Source organism: Moschus berezovskii, chromosome 20 (assembly GCF_049115385.1).
Source record: "Moschus berezovskii isolate FMDL1 chromosome 20, NW_MosBer_1.0, whole genome shotgun sequence".
Taxonomy (NCBI): domain Eukaryota; kingdom Metazoa; phylum Chordata; class Mammalia; order Artiodactyla; family Moschidae; genus Moschus; species Moschus berezovskii.
The window spans coordinates 18665898-18684969 of NC_142479.1; the positions used below are offsets into that span (position 1 = coordinate 18665898).

Below are 19072 nucleotides of genomic sequence, written 5' to 3' on the forward strand. Positions count from 1 at the left end.
AAATCCTCATTTCAGCCAGAACGTTGATTTCAATAAATCTATTCAAAGCAATAAAGTGACTTTTCTTCTTTTTGGTAAAATACACTCACAATTCACAAAGTATTTTGTTGATAGAAATGTTAGCAAGCAATGACAGATGTGCAGCCTAAAACTGCTGAAATGTCATAAGACCCACCAGTCGTTAAAAATTAAAACATTGCTTTAGTGGACACTTAGTCTAGAGTGGTTTACACAGCACCTTGGTGGAGCTGCTGCAGGTTCATAGCAAAGAGCAAGGGCGATGCAGGCAGAAAGATCTGCAGAAGTCCAATTCTATCATCTGTTAACTCTGCGGCCACTGGTGAAAGGTTTAATCCTCTTCATTCCATCCATCAAGTGAAGAAATATGTAATGAGCACCTATATGATGCAGGCTCTATTCTAGGCACTTGGTGAACAGCAGTGAGAAAAAAGAGTTAGGAGAAAACCCTACTCTCATCAAACTTCAGTCAGTTCAGTTCAGTTCAGTCGCTCAGTCGTGTCCGACTCTCCGCGACCCCATGAATTACAGCACGCCAGGCCTCCCTGTCCATCACCAACTCCCGGAGTACACTCAAACTCATGTCCACAGAGGCGGTGATGCCATCCAGCCATCTCATTCTCCGTCGTCCCCTTCTCCTCCCGCCCCCAACCTTTCCCAGCATCAGAGTCTTTTCCAGTGAGTCAACTCGACGCATGAGGTGGCCAAAGTATTGCAGTTTCAGCTTTAGCATCAGTCCCTCCAATGAACATCCAGGATTGATCTCCTTTAGAATGGACTGGTTGGATCTCCTTGCATCAAACTTACATTCTCATAAAGGGGGACTTTGGAAGACAAGTAACACACACACACATGCACAGATAGGAAATCCATAGTTTGTTATTGGTGGTAATACGGTTAGGAAATAGGGAGTTCAGGGAAGACAGCAGTTTTAAACAGGGTGATCAGGGAATGTGTCCCTGAGAAAGTGACATTGGGAAGAGTGAAGAAATGAATCAAGTAGGCACAAGTAGATAGAATGCTCCAGGCATAGAAAATGGCAAATTCAAAGCACATTCAAAGCTGAATGTGGTGTTCTTTAAAGAGTATCAGGAAGACTGTGTGTCTAGGGCACTGGGAGTGATGGAAAGTAATAGGGAGTGAGCCCAAAGAGGTATAAGAAGATGGAATGCAGAGGAATGGACCTTGTAGGTCAATAAGAACATTAGCCTTTTTTTTTCCCAAGTGAGATGAGAAGCTTTTGAAGAGTTTTAAGCAGAGGAGTCGCCGAAGAATTGATGCTTTTGAACTGTGGTGCTGGAGAAGACTCTTGAGAGTCCCTTGGACTGCAAGGAGATCCAACCAGTCCATTCTAAAGGAGGTCAGTCCTGGGTGTTCATTGGAGGGACTGATGCTAAAGCTGAAACTGCAATACTTTGGCCACCTCATGCGACGAGTTGACTCACTGGAAAAGACTCTGATGATGGGAAAGGTTGGGGGCGGGAGGAGACGGGGACCACAGAGAATGAGATGGCTGAATGGCATCACCGACTCTATGGACATGAGTTTGAGTGAACTCCGGGAGTTGGTGATGGACAAGGAGGCCTGGCGTGCTGTGATTCATGGGGTCGCAAAGAGTCGGACACGACTGAGCGACTGAACTGAACTGAACTGAAGCAGAGGAGTGGTATGAGCCGGCTCCAAGTGTTAAAAGGAATTGAACCTGAAAATTGGAAGGCTGGAGTCATCATTAACTGAGATCAAAACAGTGGGAAGTACAAGTTAGTTGAGAAAGCCAGGTATCTGGTTTTGGATATATTGACTTTGAGATACTCATTAGACATGTAAGAGAAGATACTAATTAGATCATTGGCCCTACTTTGTACAGGAGAGGTCCTGACTGTAGATTTAAATCTGCCTTGCCACATTGTTTAAAGCAGTGAGATGGAATGAGATCACCAGAGAAGAGAGATGTCCAGGCTGAGCCCTTAGGCCCCTGAACTGAGACGTGGGTAGTAAAAATAATGCTCAGGAAGTGTTTACTATGAACTACAGACCCTGCTCTGAGCGCTTTAAAAAATGAATTTATTTTCCATGACAACTCCATAAAGTACTATTTTTAACAAGTACTTTAATAAGCAAGTACTATCATTAATAGTACCCTTATTTTGTAGATTAGGAAATTGAAAGAAAGAGTAACTAGTCCAATGTCACGTACTTGCTGAGTTGCATAGCCAGAATTCCAACATGGACTTACATGAGTCTGAGCTTCTAAGTCTGATAATAACCTAAGTCTGAGCTTCGGAGTCTGAGCTTCTAAGCCCCTTCCTAGCAATGTCTGTACAATAGCTGGAAGGGAACTTACATGAAAGACTTGAAAGGGACAACCAGTAAGGGGGAATTGTAGCGTGGGGACCTAAGAACCAACTGAAGAAAGTGTTCCAAGAGGAATAGAGTAACCTCTCCATTAATGGTGGCAGGTCAAAAAAAGATGAGGACCAACATACCAGTGTGGAGGCTGCTGGTGACTGATGACAGCAGTTGGGTAGAGAGACAGCAGTAAAAACTGAATTGACGTGAGTTCAGGAGAGAAGGAGGCTTTAAACAATGAGATTTGACACTTCTCAAGAGAATGTTTGCTATTATAAGAGAGCATATAAACAGACATAACCTGGAGGGGGATATGGGATCAGCTGAAGATGTCTTTTAAATATAGGATGACAAATAGCATAAAGGCATTGAGAATTGTGTGGTACAGGAGAAAAAACTAATGGTGAAGGACAGACACAGGCACACTGCTGCAGTAACCTCCTTGAACAGCAGAGGTAACCTTTGGAAAAACGGACGCAGTAACCAGAGGGGAGCAGTGTCTGCAGGCACGGACACTGGGAGTTGGGTAAATGTGGTGGCAGGACTTTGTGAGCACTCTCTTCTGGCTGTTGAAGCTCCTGTCTCCCATCTCCTCATTCACGATGGGCATTACAATATCTCTTTTCCAAGGCTGTTGTGAGAACTGAATGAGACAACGTAGGAAAAGGTAGTGTCATGCCTCATCCAGTTTATGAGCTCAAATTATAGAGATTCCTTCACCTTCTCCTTCTTGGTTATTACTGGTATTGTTACTGATTGTTGGCATTTATTGAGCATTTATAATGTAGCAGACGGTGCTAAGTACTTGACACACATTCCTCACAGAATGGTCCTTCCATGTTTGTGGGATCTTGTTGAGACTTTCTAGGCTCTTTCAAGGAACCGATCTGGAACTTGGTTAACTGATTGTTTCTTCTCCTCCCCAGTGTTCCCTTAGAGGGTCATCAATCCCATGGATGAAGCTTTTATCAGCAACTGCTCTAATCCAGGTTTTTACCATTTGTTCATTCACCCTGATTCACAGCACTGGCTTATGGCTGGGACCCAAATGCATACTACCCATCTAACAATCTTTGTGGGGTGACATGGAACATGATAGCCTGGGCTGATCCCTTTGCATCCCTGGGTGTATTTGATGTTGGCTTCACTGAAACTACATCAGAAGGGTAAAAATCCCTGCACACAGCAATTGGCATTTGTTCAGGCATTCTTCTTTGTGGGTGGTGAAATGGGAGATGAATCAGTGAAATGGGAGATGAAACCAGCGTCTGAACAGCAATGTTTTCAACTGGGAAAAGCCAAGTTAGGACTAGAATGCCTCAGGGGTCCACTGGGCAGTAACGGTCTGGATTTTCTCATCACTCAGACACGTTCTCTATTACTCTTTAATCCTCTACTGGGGACCCCCTCATCATAATCTATCAATCATTAGAAATCCCAACTCTCCTAAAAGAATCCCTTCAGGGACAGAAGATTGCCATTCTGTTTCCACAAGTCTATTTCAAAAGGAAAGTGTCATTGACCAGTCCCTGTCCTTGAGCGGTTCATGCAGAGTAGGATGAAGAGAGGCCACTGTGTTCCTCAGGAACTCCAGTGCAGAAAGTACCCAGCGCTGTTTTTTCAGTTGTTTCTTTTCAGGGTGCAGACAGCTCCAAGATGATATGTTATCAAGAGCCTTCTGATAGGTTCGAACCTTGGGTTTGACCACAAGACTAGAGCTTGTTCAGACAAAGCAGAATGTCCAAAAGTTACCTTTCCTTCAATGCCAAACTCTCCTCCCCAGTTGGAGGTTAAGCCCCATTAACATAACATGGACTGTATGAAGAAGCTTATTCCCAAACCACACACACAAGATCCTTCTGCCTGCCTTCCTTGTAATGACAAAACTTCTCTGCTTGTGGATATAAAATTAACACACAGAAATCCCTTGCATTCTTATACACTAACAATGAAAAATCAGAAAGAGGAGTTAAGGAAACAATCCCATTCACCATTGCAACAGAAAGAATAAAATACCTAGGAATAAACCTACCTAAAAAGAAAAAAAACCTATACACAGAAAACTATAAGACACTGATTAAATAAATCAAAGATGACACAAACAGGTGGAGAGATATACACTGGATGGGAAGAATCAATATTGTGAAAGTGACTATATTAGCCAACGTAATCTATAGATTCAATGCAATCCTTATCAAACTCCCAATGGTATTCATGGAACTAGAACAAAAAAAATTCACAATTTGTGTGGAAATACAAGACTCCAAATAGCCAAAACAATGTTGAGAAAGAAGAATGGAGCTGGAAAAATCAATTTGCTTGACTTCAAACTATACTACAAAGCTACGTTCATCAAAACAGCATGGTACTGGCACAAAAACAGAAATATAGACCAAGAGAACAAGATAGAAAGCCCAGAGAGAAACCCATGCACCTACGGGCACCTTATCTTTGACAAAGGAGGCAAGAATATACAATGGAGAAAAGACAATCTCTTCTCTAAGTGGTGCTGGGAAAATGGGACAGCTACATGCAAAAGAATGGAATTAGAATGTTTCCTAACAACACACACAAAAATAAACTCAAATGGACTAAAGACTTAAATATAAGACCAGAAACTACAGAACTCTTCGAGGAAAACGTAGGCAGAACACTCCTTGACATACACCACAGCAAGATCTGCTATGACCCACCTCCTAGAGTAAGGACATAAAAAATAATAATAAACAAATGGGACCTAATTAAACTTGAAAGCGTTCGCACAGCAAAGGAAACTACAAACAAGGTGAAAAGACAACCCTCAGAATGGGAGAAAATAATAGTAAATGAAACAACTGACAAACGATTCATCTCCAAAATATGCAAGCAGCTCCTTCAGCTCAATACCAAAAAATCAAACAATGCAATCCAAAAGTGGGCAGAAAACCTAAACAGACATTTCTTCAAAGACATGCAGATGGCTAATAAACATGAAAAGATGCTCAATATCGCTCACTATTAGAGAAATGCAGATCACAACTAACATGAGGCATCACCTCACACCAGTCGGAATGGACATCATCAAAAAAAATCTACAAACAATAAATGCTGGAGAGGGTGTGGAGAATAGGGAACCCTTTTGCACTGTTGGTAGGAATGCAAATTGATACAGCTGCTATGGAGAAAAGCGTGGCGATTCCTTAACCTACTAAGAACAGGGCTACTCTGTGTGTGCTCAGCTGCTTCAGTTGTGTCTTACTCTTTGCGATCCTATGGACTGTAGCCTGGCAGGCTCCTATGTCTATGTTATTTTCCAGGCAAGAATACTGGAGGGAGTTGCCATGCCCTCCTCCAGGGGGTCTTCTTGACCCAGGGATTGAACCCCTGTCTCTTACGTCTCCTTCATTGGCAAGCAGATCTTTTACCGTTAGCACGACTCGGGAGGCCCAAAACTACCCTAAGAACCAACAGTCCCACCATTGCGCACATAGTCTGCTGCTGCTAAGTCGCTTCAGTCGTGTTCGACTCTGTGCAACCCCATAGATGGCAGCCCACCAGGCTCCCCCGTCCCTGGGATTCTCCAGGCAAGAACACTGGAGTGGGTTGCCATTTCCTTCTCCAATGCATGAAAGTGAAAAGTGAAAGTGAAGTTGCTCAGTCATGCCCAACTCTTAGCGACCCCATAGACTGCAGCCTACCAGGCTCCTCCGTCCATGGGATTTTCCAGGCAAGAGTACTGGAGTGGGTTGCCATTGCCTTCTCTGACATAGTCTGAGGAAACCATAATCAAAAAAGACACATGTACCTCAATGTTCACTGCAACACTATTTAAAATAGCTGGGACATGAAAGCAACCTAGATGTCCATTGACAGATGAAAGGATAAAAAGCTGTGGTACATATACACAATGGAATATTACTCAGCCATAAGAAGGAACACATCTGACTCAGTTCTAATAAGGTTCTAGATGAACCTAGGGCCCATTATGCCAAGTGAAGTAAGTCAAAAAGAGAAAGACAAATATCATGTATTACTGGATATATGTGGATTACAGAAAGATGGGACTGACAAACCTAACCTTCAGGGCAGCAGTGGAGATGCAGACGTAGAGAAGAGACTTGAGGACACAGAGGAGAAGGAGAAGGTGGGATGAGTTGGGAGAGGATCATTGAAACATGCATATTGCCATATGCAACATTAAACAGCCAATGGGAACTTTCTGTGTGATGCAGGGAGCTCAAATTCAGTGCTCTGTGACAACCTGGAGGGGTGGGACGAAGTTTCAAGAGGGAGGGGATATACGTATACCTATGGCTGATTCGCGCTGACATATGGCAGAGACCAACACAATATCATGAGGCAGCTATCCTCCAATTAAAATTACATACATTTAAAAGTTTTCCTACTTGAATATTCCTCCCCTGCCCGAATAAAAGAACTATCTTTTCCTTGACAGGGAGCCATGGCTTTGGGAAATGATTCCCCATGACCTCCTTATTTGCTGCAAATGAAAGCTTCACTTTGTGTGATAATTTTCCTTGGTGTTGTCTCTGACTAAAAACTCACCAAGAAGCAAATCCCTTTTGGGTTGGTAATGAAATCAGTGAAAGGCAGTGTCTTGCCCTCGCCAAGCAATTTTTATCAGTGGCTCCCTTTCCCAAATCTGAAAAACGGACATGCTGGCATCTGACAGGCTTGAGACCTGAAAATCAGAGCATACCTAAATCTGTTTCCTCTGAGGAAGCAAGTGATTATGTGGACCTTTGGGATTGTCCTGGTGTTTTATAATACGTACACAAAGTTCTTTATTAAGAAATGAGGAGTTATCGAAGTGAAGAAATACTACTACTGTGCAAGGGATCTTTATTTCTCTTGTGGGTGCCTACCTTGCACTGAACTTGTTAATTTATGTATATCGTCTCACTTCCTGCACATTTCCTACAAGGTAAGTATAGATAACTCGAATGTGAAGCTGAAGAGACTCATAGAGGAAAAGGACTTTGCCCAAATTCACACAGCTGCCAAGTGATGGATCTCGCATTTGTACTTGTCCTTTAGACAGACTTTCTACTTTTAACCACCAAATTATATTACCTTCTGATTGATTTCACCCATATTGAGCACACCCGAGGTTTGCAGGGTCCTTCCGCGACACCAGGCTTTATAATGCCCATATGGCTTCACTTGGAGACATTCTGGAAGCTGTAAGTTCATAAATAATGTCTCTTCCACTTGGTCAGACTCGCAGTGCCAGTGGAAGACAGATGATCCTCTGCTGTACATGGTATCCCTGCAAGCTAACACGTTACTTCGTAGTCTTGGGTTGCCATCCCCTGGAGTGTTTTGATGCGATCAGTTGTCAGTTTCAGGTCTGTTGTTTCTCTCAGCAGAAGCCCAGCCAGTGCAAGATGACAGCCCCAAAGCCCTGCCTGTGTTAGGGGAGCTATCGAAGTCGGATAATGACATAAGCGAGTCGGTGTTCATCTGGGGAACCTCAGACAAAGCAGCCCAGAGAAAAACCATCTCTGTCGATGAAGGTTTGTTTCACTTGCAACAGGAAAAGCAGCAGCAGCAGCATCCGGAGCCGGTGCTCAGGCTGGGGAGAGGGAGAGGGAAGCTGAAGCTGCCACATGTGAGTAGCATTTTGTGCTTGCTCTGCAGCTGGGAAAGGAATGCTGGGGAGGGGGCTTGGCTGTGAGGTGGGCGTGCATGTGTGCGTTGTGGCTCTCTGTATGGCTGAGGGTGGGGAGATGGTTTACACAATTAACAAGTGCCTTGGGGATCTGCTCTCCTCTGCCAAAGGAGGTGCAAGAGTGGGCTCACACGCACTTGCATTTTCTCCGTTGATCATAACACACGTAAGCAGCAGGTGGGGATTGTTTTCTTTTGGTTTTTATTTTTTTCTTCCTCTTCTCCATTCGTGAGAGTGGGTTACACAGCAGAAAGCGCAGCCTGAGAGAAGCTTCCTGAGTGGAAGGACTCCTTTTCTTTCCCAAGTTTCTTTTGTAGGTGTGCAGATCTCCATTCCTTTGCCACTGAGCTGCTCTACTGTAGGGGTGTTTACTCCCTGCCAACCACAAAGCAGCCAGGGTGACTTTTGCATCTCTCTCAGCAGGAGTTGTCTGCAATAAACAGCACCAGATCCGACACAATTTAATCTCTCAGGTGTCCTGTTCAAAGAGTTCAGTGAGCAAAGCCCCAGGATGGGAAATACAGAGTGTACTTCGTGCCTCTGCTCAGCAGGTCTCTCAGGGCTGACAGCATGGATTTGAACTTTAGGAAAGTTTTTTGTTTGCTTGTTTAGCCAAGCTCTGACATTTACTATGAACCCAGGATGAGTGATGCTGAAAAGGGGCAGGAGAGAATACTGTTGCTTTAAAGCCCTCATGCAGCAGGTTGTCGCAGCATCAGGAACTGGCTAATGTCTCTGGGTTACTGTTACTGATGCTAAATAATGTGCTGAGCCAAAATGCACCTGGTCATGATGTATTCTGGTTATGGGAGGACACAGGTGCCTGTGTGCAGGTTGTTTTCTCATCCCTGCTTCCTTCTTTCTCTCTTTAGAAGCTTTGATGTGGCTGTGCCTGTCATGCTGAGTGTACGTATGTTTGAGTATCTGCAGTAAATACATACAAGTTCATCCTCCCTAGGAGGGGGAAAGGGGAAGGAGGGACACCGCATCGCCTACCCTAAACACAGGCTTTGAGCAGCTGTGCATGACGAAGGTAGAAGAGTCAGAGACCCTTCACACTGGGGCTTGGTCGGGAGGAGAGCAGTCAGTGATGCTTGAGTGCAGAACTGAATGCCCCAGTGCTGGAGGGTCAGGGCCCAGCTCCTGAGATGCCATGGTGTGTGTTTGGTGAATGAACCAGGGGATGAGCTTCATGGGGAGTCCTCTCACCCGGGCCATGCTTTCTGACCTTTCCCACACTTTGGTTCCCCAAGGAAAGAGACAAGGTGACTCAAAGCTGGGGATTAGCGGCTTAGGGGGGCTCAAGTGGCCCTCCCAGTGGAGAGGGTCCAATAGATGGGACATCATGCTGTTTGGAACCCTTCCATGGCACAGTGGTATGCCTTGGCATCCAGGTTGGGAGAATCTAGTTTAAGCAGCCAAGGAAAGCCAAGGAAATGAGGCAAGATGAGCACCCTGATGTCTATGCTTTGTTATGATTTATTTTTGCCATCACTGAGGAAACATTAAAACGTGGGGTTTCCTTTAAGATTTTTTTTTTTTTCCTGAACTCAACTTTTTACCACCTCTGGTTCTCCTCTGTGCTTTCAGGCTTGGTCCCAGCATGCATGTTTGACACAATTGTAACTACTGTCTAGATATATTCATTTATGCTGCTTGTTTCCAAGTATTATTCCACAAACACTTCCCCATCTTACAGTGCAGTTTCACACAGATGGTTAATTGCGGCTGGATTAAATGGATTAATCTATTAAGTGGATCTGCCATGATCTGTTTCAGCAATTGTTGACTATTTAAATTGCTTCTAGCTTTCCCATAATTATAATACCACTCTGAATATGTTCTGTGCATAAAGCAGTTTTACCTCTCTTTCTTAAAAAAAAAAAATGGTTGAGAATGAATCCCCAACAGTGATATTAGTGGGGCAAAATATATGAACATTTTAGTGGCTTTTCCTGCCTATTACCAAACTGTTCTCTGAAACATGTTTCCATTGCCCCAAGTCATCTGTAAATATCAATTGATCTAGAGTCTCATGTACACTAGATTCCCACCCCCTCTAAATGAGTAACTATTAAAAAGGTCGCTTTTTTCAGAGTTTGCTTTTTTTTTGAGTTTGCTTTCGAGTCCTATTAAGCCAGGCAGTGCAGGGCTTCCCTAGGCAAAGCCTGCAGCTCCTCAGCTCTGTCAACGACTCCCGTGAGCATCCAGATTCAACAACCTCCCCTTTCTGTCTCTGTGCGGGTGAAGAAGGGGTGGGCAGAAGCTGTCCATCCTGTACCAGGAGTTCCTGAGAAAGACGAACAGCAGTCACAGTTTGGGGGTGGGAGAAGCCAGCTCAGGATTTCCTCTAAGCCCTGGAATTCAAGGCCATCAGGCTCCTGGGCCCTTCCCACCTCCTCCCCAACCCCATCAGAGCCAGGGCAGTGGCAAAACCCTGGATTCTCAGGATGTGAGACGGAGGCCTGACCAAGAAGGGGGAATGGGGCCCTTGGGAAGGTGAGGACTGGCTAAGCTTGTTGGGAAGGAAAGGAGCATGTTTGAAGGTCTCCACTGCTGGGAGTACTTCTCTGGAATGTACGTGCTTTAATGACGGGAGCCAGACAGGGCTGAATGTCAACTCTGATCAAATTAAGAGCAGTCAGAACACTCCTTTCTCAGTGCTTACCTCCCATAAGGACAATTTTACCAACAATTTATTTTTTTCTTTTATGTTTCCCATGTATCTGGTCAATCTGGAGATAATCAGTGCTATTCTGACCTCCTATGTAGCTTCCCATAAATCGCTTCAGTGCTAATCTCTTTTGTTCATTTTGCAATTATTTGTGCAAAGGCCAAGAGTACCCAGTGGGAGCCATGCAGAAACGCAGCATGTATTTGCCCATCCTGACCTATGCAAGAAGAGACTGACGGAGTCTTGGGAGTGAGAATTTCCTGCCCACAGATAAATGGGTTTGATAAGTGTGGGGGTTTTAGAAGTGCTACTAACTCAGTGTGTAAGGGCTTAATACAGGCAGTACTGCGTCACAAAACTGGTGGGCCACTGGCATGTCAGAGTTGAGGAGAGGTGATGGAACAATGGCCTGAGAAGAAAAAGAGGCTTTGCTGCTTCAGATGCTGGACAGGGGGGAGAAATGGTGTGTTCATGGTCTTTATTCTGGGGAGAATAAAGCTTTGGTCTGCTGAGGAGAGGACAAGAAGCTTTTAAATTGTAGCACATGTATTTAAGAGAGACATCAATAAGGACTTCCCATGTGATAACTCTCTTTATCCTTTATTGTGTTATTGGTTGAAGGTCTAACTTTCCTGTGGGTGTATACTCTGGGAGAGCAAGTGTAGTATCTGCTCAATTCCTGCTACAAACACGTTTCTCTAAGGTTTGTCATATATGTGAGGACATGCTTTAAGGGTGCATCTACATCAATGCCTTTAATCCTATGCAATGTTTACTATTTTTAGTCCCATTTTTACAGATTTGAAAACTAAGAGACAAGGAGGGTATAATGGAGGATGTGTGGGGTCAAGGCTCAGAAGGAGGGAGCATTGAAACAGAGAAAGAGTCTCAGGCCACTTGAAAGTATCAAGACCACAACTTGAGCCCAAGAAGTTGAGCTCCAGAGTTTGTGTTCTTAATCCTCAAGTCATTCCCATGGGAATGATTGAAAATCTAAGAGAATGTTAAAACAAGACTGTGCAGCTAAAATGAGGTATAATAATAATAAAAAAGATGATGGAGACTTTTATAACCAAGCCACTATTTAATATACACCAGTCCCTTTTGTCCCAGTTGGTAAAGAATCTGCCTGCAATGCAGGAGACCTAGGTTTGATTCCTGGGTTGGGAAGCTCCCCTGGAGAAGGAAATGACTACACACTCTGTATTCTGGCCTGGAGAATTCCATGGACTATATAGTCCATGGGATTGCAAAGAGTCGTACACAAATGAGCAAATTTCACTCTCAAGCCTATCTAGCTCTGTGTTCTGTGTAGAATAAACTCAGACATTTAGGCTTTCCCGGGTAGTTCCACTGGTAAAGAATCTGTCTGCAATGCAGGAGACCCCAGTTCAATTCCTGGGTTGGGAAGATCCGCTGGAGAAGGGATAGGCTACCCACTCCAGTATTCCTGGGCTTCCCAGGTGGCTCAGCTGGTAAAGAATCCACCTGCGATGTGGGAGACCTGGATTCAATCCCTGGGTTGGGAAGATTCCCTGGAGAAGGGAAAGGCTACCCAACTCCAGTGTTCTGGCCTGGAGACTCCCATGGACTCACAAAGAGCCTGTGCGGCCTCAAAGAGTTGGACGTGCTCGAGTGACTCACTCACTCAATCAGTCCCTTTTACCAGTATTTTGTTTGTGCATTTTGCGTTAATTCTCACAATAGTGGTATAAGATGACCACTATCCTTATCTCTACTTCACCAGTGAAGAAACTCAGGCTCCAAGATATTATATAACTTCCCCAAGGTCACAGAGCCTCACTCTGACATCTGTTATCACTGATGTACCAACTAGTTAGCACTGGATTGGGGCCAGAGCACCCATAACCAAAGGGCTCCTGGGGCAGTGGAGGTGGGCTCCGGGGCCTCCTCTAATCTGTTTGGGTTTAGAATCCTGGGATGGCTTCGAGAACCACCTCCCATGATGCTGCACAAAAAACTTAGGTCTCAGCCCATGGCCGCACTGCCTCAAAGGAAAGTTCCTTTCCTTTTTTTAAACTTTTTTACTTTCTGTTGAGGTATAGCTGATTAACAACATTGTGACTGATGGTTTCAGGTGAACAGCGAAGGGATTCAGCCCTACATACACATGTATCAATTCTGCCCCAAACTCTTCTCCCATCCAGGCTGTCAGAGGCAAGTTTCTAAAGCAAGAAGCCTCTGAAAAAAGTATCTCGATGAAGGAAGTCACTGGTACACTCGTAAGGAAAAGACTAGAATCCCAGGAGGGAATCTGCCTTTATTCAGTGTTCCAGACCAGGGACGCCGGCCCATGGGCTGTCAGGACCTGGGCCACACAGCAGGAAGCGAGTGGCAGGCAAGCCAGTGAAGAAGCTCGTTCTGTGTTTGCAGCCGCTCCCCGCTGCTCACGCTGCCGTCTGAGCTCCCTCCTGACAGAGCAGCAGCAGCATTAGACTCTAGTAAGAGCTGGAACCCTGATGTGAAGGTACATGTGAGGGATCTAGACTGAGATCTCCTGAAAATGTTCTAATGCCTGAAGATCTAAGGTGGAGCTGGCGTGGTGATGCTGCAGATTGTCACTAGCAGAGAGGTTTGACCGCACAGAGACCATCATAAATCAATTGGTTGGACTCACATCAAAACCCTATCAGTGTGTTTAAGCTATCAGTGACAATTAAGCTACATTTGCTGGCAGGCTTTACAGTGGCAAGTGAGTTGATGTACTTCAGTTTTAAAGTGCACAACCAATGGAAAGGTCTCGAACCATCCTGAAACCATCCCCACCCCTCCCAGGTCCGTGGAAGAACTGTTTTCCATGAAACTGGTCCCTGGTGCTGGAAAGGTTGGGAACTGCTGCTCTAGACCTGCATTGCCCACTATGGTGGCCATTAGCCACAGAGCAGCATAGACCACTCGACCCGTGCTGAGTTCAAACTGAACTACGCTGTGTTAAACTACGCATCAGATCTCAGTGGCTCAGTGTTAGTATAGACTATGCCAATAAATTTATATTGATTGCATGTTGAAATGATAATGTTTTGGATATAACGTGTTACATTTATTAAGAATATATTTTATCAATTATATCCTAATAAAATATATTCTTAATATATTATTTTTCTGTATAAAGTATGTTTACATTTTATATAGAAATAAAATATAAATAAAATATATTCTATAGTCTTAAAATTCCTAATAATTTTACCTCTTTTAAAAGGTAAAGACCTTTTTTTAAATTGTGGTAAAATATACACAACATAAAATTGACCATCTTAACCATTTTTCAGGGTAATGTTAAGTATATTCTCACTGTTTTATGACCAATCTCCAGAACGCTTTTGATCCTGCAAAACTGGTGCTCTGTACCCATTCAACAACTTCCCATTCCCCCTTCCTGCGGCCCCTAGCAACCATTCTTCTACTTTCTGTCTCTATGAATTTGATCAGGCTCGATACCTCATACGAGTGGAATCGTACAGTATTTGACCTTTTGTGAATGACGTTTAATTTAGCATAAGGCCCTCAAGGTTCATCCATGTTATTCCATATGTCAGAACGCCCTCCCTTTTTAAGACTGAATAGCGTTCCACTGTATGTATCTACCACATTTTGTTTATTTGTTAATAAACACATATTTTGTTTTCACCTCTTTTCACTTTTCTCAGTGTGGCTTCTACAGCTTTTAAAATCGCATCTGTGCCTTATATTTGCACTTTACGTGACATTTCTATCGGACAATGCTGCTCTGAATTTTTCTCTTTCCTTGATGTCTCCTGCTTCTCACCCCCTTCACTATCCTTCACCAGATGTTAGTTTGGCCTCCCTCTTCCCCCTTCCCTGAGACCTGAGCCAAGAATATTGACTCTGATTAAGTATTTCCTTTTATAAGGATCTTTGAAATGCTGTCACGTTCGGCAAAGTTTTCTGTAATTGAGTGAAACTGTGACATAGCTCAAGATAGCTTTTTCCATAATACATAAGTAGAAAGCTCAATAAATTGGGACTGAAAAGAAAAGCTTTTGAAGTGATTTGATGTTTTAAGTCAACAGCTTTCCTCAGCTCCCAGTCTGAATTTTATTAACCATAAAGCAAAGAATACAAAACCCATAAAGCATAAATTCCCAGCACAGATCGACACCAGCCTCTCACTTCTGAAATACAGGTTTTGTAGAAAGACCTGGGTATCTGGAGCTTCAAGGCACTGGAATGTTGTCAGTGTCTTTTGAATTTCCTATCACTGATAGTATACAATTCAAAAGCCTTGAAAGTGAAAGTCCCTAAGTTGTGTCCAACTCATTGCGATCCCATGGACTATACAGTCCATGGAATTCTTCAGACCAGAATATTGGAGTGGGTGGCTATTCTCGTCTCCAGGGAATCTTTCCAACCCAGGATAAGAACTCAGGATCTCCCACACTGCAGGCAGATTATTTACCAGCTGAACCAAAAGGGAAGCCCAAGAATACTGGAGTGGTTAACCTATTCCTTCTTCAGTGGATCTTCCCAACCCAGGAATTGAACCAGGGTCTCCTGCATTGCAGATGAATTCTTTACCAGTTGCACCACCAGGCAAGCCCTTCAAAGCCTTAAGCCTTTCAACTCTCCAATTTCTTTTCCCACCATTGCCTGCAGGCTCCTCCATCAGGGACTTTAGTCCCCAAATGTGCAGTGCACTCCATGGCCTCCCAGCGTTGACAGTGTTCTTACTTTAGCCTGGGAGACCCCACCCCATGCATGTACATCTGGAGAAATCTTACTCATTCTTCAGGACAAAGTTCAAAGGTCACCATCTCTGTGAAGTGTCCCTTGACCCCAGTGCCCATGAGGGTCCCAGCAAGAAACAGATGACACATCCAATGAGTGGTTAAAGGATGTCACACAATGGAGCTATTACAAAGCTATAGCAAGGTCAAGGGAAGCCAGGAGGGGATGGTGAAAGGGCCCAAGGCTAGTGTCCACTAGAATCAGGAAAGAAAAAAACAGCTCCCAGAACTTGACCAGATTCCTAAGAGGAGCTTCTAGACAGAAGCAGTGGTTTTTCCTGGAACAGAGCTGCCCCTGCCAACCTGCAGTATGACAGAAAAGGAGCTCTCTGCTCCATGCTCAGATGTCCTAACATCAACCGAACTTGTCTAGAAGCCAGAAGGCATGAGTGACCAGAGAAAGCAGCTCACGGACAATGCCTCTGAGAGCACAGGGCGAGTGGAAAGGTGGGAGGGTGTGCCAGAAGGTCCAATAGAAACGAGCTAGCACAAGCCCTTCCACCATCTCCAGAACCCCCCACAGTTCCCTAGCCTCCTAAGTGGAACTGTTTATGCCATAAGATAATGCTGGTCATATTGTATTTGTATTGTCCAATTCACTGTTTTATCTGCACCTATGCAGAAGACAATGAGCTCTTTCAAGGTCAGACTCATTCCTCACAGTCATATATATAATCCCAACACTTAGGAAAGTACAAGGGAGGAAGGAGATACTAAATAAATACGGAGTGAATGAATGTGTTTATCACATGTTCTTCCTTAAGCCCTAATTGATCCAAAATCACTGCAGATGGTGACTGCAGCCATGAAATTAAAAGACGCTTACTCCTTGGAAGGAAAGTGATGACCAACCTGGATAGCATATTAAAATGCAGAGACATTACTTTAACAACCAAGGTCCGTCTAGTCAAGACTATGGTTTTTCCAGTGGTCATATATGGATGTGAGAGTTGGACTATAAAGTAAGCTGAGCACCGAAGAATTGATGCTTTTGAACTGTGGTGTTGGAGAAGACTCTTGAGAGTCCCTTGGACTGCAAGGAGATCAAACCAGTCCATCCTAAAGGAAATCAGTCCTGAGTGTTCACTGGAAGGATGTTGAAGCTGAAACTCCAATACTTTGGCCACCTGATGCGAAGAGCTGATTCATTTGAAAAGACCCTGATGCTGGGAAAGATTTAGGGCAGGAGAAGAAGGGGACAACAGAGGATGAGATGGTTGGATGGCATCACCAACTCGATGGAGGTGAGTTTGAGTGAACTCCGGGAGTTGGTGATGGACAGGGAAGCCTGGCGTGCTGTGGTTCATGGGGTCGCAGAGAGTCAGACACGACTGAGCGACTGAACTGAACTGATAAACTATAGTGATTCTAGGTTAGTGTTAGTTGCTCAGTCGTGTCCAACTCTTTGTAACTCCATGGACAGCAGCCCGCCAGGCTTCTCTGTCCATGGAATTATCCAGGCAAGAATACTGGAATGAATTGCCATTTCCTTCTCCAGATTCTAGGTTGGGAACTTCTTAATTAATTGGATACATAGGATTAATATGAATTAATTCAATATCCTTTGAATCCCAGCTAGGGAGCAAAGATGATTTGAATAAATGATACTCAGTGCCTTATTACGCTGTAATTGGTGCCGTATTTAACAGTGAGGAACTGAAGAACATGAACGTAAACGGTAAGAATCGGCAGTTAAGTCAGATCAACCATGAGAATAAATGCTTGTGTAGGTGCTCAGGAGAAATCTACTATAATAGGGTTTAGGGTTAGACATATATATAAATATATACATTATATTAAAGAGATCATGAATATATATATATATCTCCAGTTAAAGAGGCTGTGAATAAAAGGCACATGCTATTATATATAACATATGTATGATAATAAAATGTGCCTTTAATCGGATTTTCATATAAATTTCAGTTTGGAGAAAGAAACTAGAGGATTTAAAGCTTTGAAACTAAAGCCACTGGGTTGAGAGTTGGGTGCATAGGGAGAAACACCAGCCAGGGGAACGGAAGGCAGCAGCAGGCTACGCGGAGGCTGGCAAGTGGACTGAGGCAAATTCCAGGCTGAGGCTAACAGCCAGGGTCGTTGCTCCAGGGATAAGGGTTTATGAGGCTGACTGGATTCCTAACCAAACCCACAGGTGAAGACCAATCTCTGAGCTGTGTCAGTGTGTTTCGTGTTAGCTCACTGCACTGGATCCATTCTAACCTGAAGTTTGGAGGCTGCACCAGTTTCCTAGGGCTGCCATAGCACACTGCCGCAGACTGGGTGGCAGATGAGAGAGCTGGATTCCCTCCAGTTCTGCAGGCCAGAATAGGGAAGGAAGGTGTCAGCAGGGCCATCCTCTCTCGAAGGTTCTAGGGGAGATTCCTGCTCAGCCTCTTTCAGCCTCTGGTGGCTCTGCACTGTCCTTGGCTTAGTCCCTGCCTCTGCCTTTAATGGCCTTTTCCCCTCTGGGTTTCCTGTGTGTCTGCAAGCCTCAAATCTCCCTCTTCTTTCTCTTTAGTTCAGTTCAGTTCAGTTCAGTCGCTCAGTCGTGTCCGACTCTCCGTGACCCCATGAATCACAGCACGCCAGGCTTCCCTGTCCATCACCAACTCCCGGAGTTCACCCAAACTCATGTCCATCGAGTCGGTGATGCCATCCAGCCATCTCATTCTTCGTCGTCCCCTTCTCTTCCCGCCCCCAATCCCTCCCAGCATCAGAGTCTTTTCCAGTGAGTCAACTCGTTGCATGAGGTGGCCAAAGTATTGGAGTTTCAGCTTTAGCATCAGTCCCTCCAGTGAACACCCAGGACACTCTAAATCCACAATGATCTCATCTAGAGATCCTTAATTATAGCTGCAAAGATCTTGTTCCTAATTAAGGTCACATCACAAATACTGAGGGTTTGGAAATGGATGTCTCTCTTGGAGACTACTTAAACCCACGACAGAGGTTATGCTAGTTCTGCTTAGTCAGCTCCTTTCCAAAGTCAAGCCCTTCTCCCAAATCCATATTGTCTCATCTTGAATCTATGATCTTTTTCTCAACCATTATTTCCATTTTCTGTTTTGCTTATTTTTCAAATGTTCTTTTCCCCATGGAATCCTTTCATTTTATTTTTGACCCTGCCACATGGCATGCAGGACCTTAGTTCCCCAACCAGGGATCAAACCCCATCCCCTGCATTGGAAGCATAGAGGCTTTACCACTGGACCACCAGAGAAGTCTCTCTTTTGCATCTGTAATATTTACACCTCGATCCTTCCCTTCAGGGTACAAATATGGTTAGTTCCTTCCTAACCAGAAACAAACCACCTTCTCTCTGCCTGATTCTACCTTCAGAATTGAAACTCTTTTCCAATACCATCACACCTCACAAAAGCCCCCATCCCCACCACCAGTCCAAGGTAGGACCTCTCTTTTAAGTCTCAGACATTTCTGGGCTTTTATTCTCATTATACAAAGTACCTTTCTAAAGTAACTGGGAAAGTTCAGGTTGCCCAACCTTATAAACTTGGGCTCTCTTTGTTCCTTCTGAGCCATCTAGAATGTCTAATTCTCTTGGCCATCTCTTCCTGCTTGGAGTTTCTCTCATAC

The 19072-nt window shown here is 44.2% G+C and overlaps 1 long non-coding RNA gene across 2 annotated transcripts in view; it reads left to right on the forward strand.

Moving 5' to 3' along the window:
* Nucleotides 1-7942: 7942 nt before the first annotated feature.
* The window catches only part of LOC148774630 (uncharacterized), a 50310-nt gene continuing 39180 nt past the window's right edge, over nucleotides 7943-19072 (forward strand). For both annotated transcript variants that reach the window (XR_016035439.1, XR_016035441.1), the window contains exon 1: nucleotides 7943-7978. This is a non-coding gene — a long non-coding RNA (uncharacterized LOC148774630). The remainder of the gene's footprint in view (nucleotides 7979-19072) is intronic.